The 5,339-nt window shown below is 47.1% G+C and overlaps 1 pseudogene; it reads left to right on the top strand.

The window, feature by feature from the left end:
* The first annotated feature begins 286 nt into the window (after nt 1–286).
* LOC130478465 (5.8S ribosomal RNA) lies at nt 287–438 on the top strand (annotated as a pseudogene).
* Nucleotides 439–5,339: the final 4,901 nt, after the last annotated feature.

Genomic DNA, 5,339 nt, shown 5'->3' with positions numbered 1-5,339 from the left:
CTCACTCCGAATGACTCACTCCCAATCTGATAATGAACACTGTCGCGGGAACTCTCTGTTACAACAAGGACATCTTACTCACAACTATCTCCATGTTCATCATGTCTTCTATTTCACTAACTGGCTGTTCAAGAGTGTGATTCAGTGTGAGTCAAGGTATGCTGCCTACCCCCACGCTGGGCACCCCATTGGCAAAGGCCCAGGGGCCACTGCAAAGCCTGAGGCTCTTCTGTGGGGTGCTGCCATTGTAGGGATGCCAGCCTCCAGGTGTGACCTAGAGATCTCCTAGAATTACAACTGATCTCTTGGCTCGTGCGTGGACAAAGAACACAGCCAGCTGTGAGAATTAATGTGAATTGCAGGACACATTGATCATTGACTCTTTGAACGCACTTGTGGCCCCAGGTTCCTCCTGGGGCTACACCTGTCTGAGCAATAGGGGAGGCTCAGTGGCAAAGCATCTGCTTGGCATGCAGAAGGCCCCAGGTTCAATCCCTGGCATCTCAGGTTAAAGGGATCAGGCAAGTAGGTGATGTGAATGACCTCAGCCTGAGACCCTGAACTGCTACCAGTCTGAGTAGACAATACTGACTTTGATGGACTAAGGGTCTGATTCAGTATAAGGCAGCTTCATGTGTGTTCACGTGTACATAAATCACGTATTGTTTGTTTGTTGAAAACTTTTATTCCAGTTCTCCTGGAGAAAACGGCTGCTGTGGAAGCGGCAAAAAAGGCTAATGCAATCTTGGGGTACATCAATAGAGGCTTAACATCTGAATCGAAAGATGTCATAGTCCCGCTTAACACAACATCAGTCAGGCTGCACCTGGATTATTGTGTGCAGTTCTGGAGGCCTCACTTCAAAAAGGATGTGGACAGAATGGAGAGGGTGCAGAGGAGAGCGACAAGGAGGATCAGGGGCCTGGAGACCAAGCCCTACGAGGAAAGGCTGAGGGAATTGGGAATGTTCAGTCTGGAGAAGCGGCGCTTGAGGGGGGACATGGTTGCTGTCTAAGTACTTGAAGGGCTGTCACTTAGAGGAGGGCAGGGAGCTGTTCTGTTGGCAGCAGAGGATAGGACTCACAATAATGGCTTTAAATTATGGGCGGAAAGATACCGGCTGGATATTATGGGGGGGTTGGGAATTACAGTAAGAAGAAGAGCTGATTTTTATACCTCACTTTTCTCTACCTTAAGGAGTCTCAAAAGCAACTTACAATAGCCTTCCCTTCCCCTTCTCACAACAGACACTTTGTGAGGTAGGTGGGGCTGAGAGAGTTCTGAGAGAACTGTGACTTGTCCAAGGTTACCCAGCAAGCTTCATGTGGAAGAGTGGGGAATCGAACCTGGTCATCTTCAAGCAGCGACTGGACAATCACTTGTCAGGGATGTTCTAGGCTGATCCTGCATCCTGCACTGAGCAGGGGGTTGGACTAGATGGCCTGTATGGCCCCTTCCAACTCTATGATTTTATGATTCTATGTGGACTGCATGGCATTATACCCCAAATGAGGTCCCTCCTCTCCCAAACCCCACCACTCCCTAGACTCCACCTCCCAAATCCAGGATTTTCACAACCTAGAGTTGGCAACTCTAATGGGAAATCCCATTCTCCCCCTGGCCTTTGCCACATGCTCACCTTCCTCTCCTGCCTCCCTTGTCCCATCAGTACCTGTGCCTTGCCTCCCTGAATCCCTTCCTCTTTGGAGGTTGCTATGGCAACCCAAAATGCCACCTGAATTACCTTTCTCTCCCCTCCCCTGCCCATGGCATTCTTAACACTTGTGGGACATTGGTGCTTAAAAAAAAAAGTTCCCCACAATTCTGAGACCTTCTCCTAGTTTGCAGAACTCTAAATAATAGTTGCAGTTAGCCCCATATTTATTATTTACATTTATACCCCACTTTCCTCCATTTTATTCTCACAACAACCCTGTCAGGTAGAGCATGTGATTGGCCCAAAGCCACCCAACAAACTTCCATGGCAGAGTGGGGATTTGAACCTGGGCCACCTAGACCCTAGTCTGACATTCTAACCACTACACCACGCTGTCTGTCTGGGTTTGCCTGTCTGCCTAGGGGACTGTCCTCGGGTATTAGGTATTGGGGCAATCTGTTTATGAAAAGAATGAGATCAAGAACACCAGTCTTGTATGACCAAAGAGCAGGAAGATCTTATCCCTAGATATGAGAGGGAGAAGTGAGAGAAGGAAAGCAGGAAGGTAGTGAAGGATGAGAAATAGGTCAGGGAGTGAAAGAATACCGAGGTTCCCACTGGTGTGTCTAGTTGATCTATCAAAAAATTCCATGACAGCAAGAGGACAGTGAGGTAATCTAGCGGCACCATCACATTTGCGACTTTGGATGACACCCTGACATTAGTCCCGCGCGGAGGGTAGAGATTGGCACACAGCAATGGCAGGAATGCTGTGCCTTAACCCCGCACTGTACCCTCTCCCACACAGAGGGCCCAACCACCCTTTCCAAATGGTGGCCCCCACCCCACACATGCTAACTTAATGCTCACTAGGTTAGGGGGCTCTGGCAGCTGTGAGGGTAACCTCAACCCAGAAAGCAGTTCAGCGTCTTTCTCAGCGACAAGAGTGATGCCGAAGCCACAAAGGGATGGAAAAAATGCGGTTCCATCTGGATTTCTCAGCCACCTCCACAACCACATGGGAAGGAGGCATCAGGAGTCCACGTGAGGATCTTACCAGGCAGTAGGACCTGCCAGCTCCGGGTTGGGAAATTCCTGGAGATTTGGGGGTGGAGCCTGAGGTTGGCAGGGTTTGGGAAGGGAGTGGGATGGGACTTCAGCGGGGTACCATGCCATAGAGTCCACTGCCCCAATGCCCTGTGGTTGGACCTCCAGAGGAACTGGCTGGCCACCGTGGGAGACAAGATGTTGGGCTAGATGGACCACTGTCTGATCCTGCAGGGCTGTTCTTACGTTCTTAAAGAATGATCCAGACTACAAGGTCAACTGATATAGTGTCATGTGAACCAGAGCTATACCCTTCTATGCACGTTGACATCCTTAGGCTTAGAAGGTTATAATTCTGGTCAGGATGGCCCTGGATGAGAATTCCATTTGTAGGCAGCCTAGACCCTTACGCTCCATTCACAATGTGCTCATATTGCCTCCTCCAGGAAATGTTGCTCGTTTTAGCAAAACGTTGATTTGAACTTCGAATGAATCTGTCACATTTTGGATTGCAGGTAGCAAAGGTGCTGGCATCCCAAAATGGAGCCCTTTGATACTGCTTAAAAATGAAGAGTTTTCCCACCAGCATGTATGCAAGGCTAGAGCTGGGAGGCCACAGCAGTGTGCATTTGTGTGTGTGTGTGTGTGTGTGAGTGGGTGTGTCTGTGCATAGGCAAATGAACTTTCCTTTTTATTGCTTCCACTTAAGGCGAATGACGCTCCAGGAAGCATCAGTACCCTCAGTACCCTCAGTAAAATTACTCTTGAGGTAGCTAACTAAAACCATAATCAAGGCAATAAAAAGAACCTGCAGTTTAATTAATATAGCACAGCAACTTTTCAAAGTGGCTGGGGGGTGGGAATAAAGTGTTACAAACACAGACTACTTTGAATTTGTTGATGTTGTTTGCCCAATAGAATTGCTGCTTTATGAAAATTGGATGTGCCAAACTATACCGTGGCACTATCAGTACAATCGGTACTCCCCAGTGGGCTAGCATCTCTTTCCAGGAATATGGCCCAGGGAAAATACTAGCAATGAAACCAAAGCACAGAAGAGGAAGAATATCAACAAAGAAACCCAATAAAGGTTAGCACAGGGGTGTCAAATTCATTTGTTATGAGGGCTGGATATGACATCAATGTAACTTGGTCAGGCAGAGCTATGCCTCGCCAGCCCAGATCGGGACTCGGGGGGGGGGGGGGCTGCCTTGGCTGGCTCATGGGCCAGATAAGAGCTCTCAGGGGACTGGATTCGGCCCCCAGGCCATATGTTTGACACTCCTGGGTTAGCATAACTGAGGGGCTCCCCCCTACCAATATCTTTAGACCATATATCAACATGGACCAATATTTAGTGCAACCCTGATTTGAGGACAGTCTCCGTCATCTGGTCTGTTCCGTTTCCAATCCAAGGCCACCAACCACCAAACCAAATGGTATCCACACATCTCTGCTGCCCCACACCACAGGTATTATTAACAAAGCATCTTGTAGTAATTTACAGATTAACAAAACTGTTGTGGTATGAACTTTCATGGTTACAGCCCAGATTCATCAGAGGCATGGGTCAAATTGTGTGTGTGCCCCATGGGGAAAGAGAAAATGCAGTGCTCATAAGAAGGTAAGGCAATGGTAAACCACTTCTGACCAACTCTTACCTTGAAAAAATAGTGAAGACTTAAAACAACCACTGCTGAAAGTTAAAAGAGAAAGTGCCAAAGCAGGACTTCAGCTGAACTTCAAGAGGACAAAAGCAATGCCTATAGGAGAATTACTCAACTTTAAGGTTGACAATGAGGAAATTGAAATTGTTGAAGACTTTCTATTCCTTGGCTCCATCATCAACCAAAATGGGGACTGCAGCCAAGAAATCAGAAGGATATTGAGACCGGGAAGGGCAGCCATGAAGGAGCTAGAAAAGATTCTGAAGTGTGAGGATGTGTCACTGGCAACCAAGATCAAGTTAATTCATGCCATCATATTTCCTATTACTAAGTATGGGTGTGAAAGCTGGACAATGAAGAAAGCTGATAGGAAGAAAGTAGATTCCTCTGAAATGTGGTGTTGGAGAAGAGTGTTACGGATTCCGTGGACTGCCAAAAAAACAAATCAGTGGGTTATAGATCAAATCAAGCCTGAACTGACCCTAGAAGCTAAAATGACTAAACTGAGGCTGTCGTATTTTGGTCACGTCATGAGATGACAAGAGTCACTGGAAAAGACAGTCATGCTAGGAAAAGTTGAGGGCAGCAGGAAAAGAGGAAGTCCCAGCAAGAGATGGATTGACTCAATAAAGGAAGCCACAGCCCTCAGCTTGCAAGTTCTGAGCAAGGCTGTCAAAGATAGGACATTTTGGAGGACTTTCATTCATAGGGTCGCCATGAGTCGGAAGTGACTTGACGGCACTTAACACACACACACACGCATAAGAAGGTGTCAAGTCTCAGGAGTTTCAATGGTGCCTTGAGATAGTATATATTGGCATAGACAGTGTTTAGTGGTACGTTAAATATTTCTGTATTTTCCAACAACATAAAAAAATAATGGAACGGACTAGTAACAACCTATCATGCAACACATTTTAATAGTGCTATAACAGAACTAGCTGCCATTCCTTTCCTATGTCCTACCC

The sequence above is a fragment of the Euleptes europaea genome, chromosome 5 (genome assembly GCF_029931775.1).
Source record: "Euleptes europaea isolate rEulEur1 chromosome 5, rEulEur1.hap1, whole genome shotgun sequence".
Lineage (NCBI taxonomy): Eukaryota > Metazoa > Chordata > Lepidosauria > Squamata > Sphaerodactylidae > Euleptes > Euleptes europaea.
This window is presented reverse-complemented; position numbering and strand designations above follow the sequence as displayed.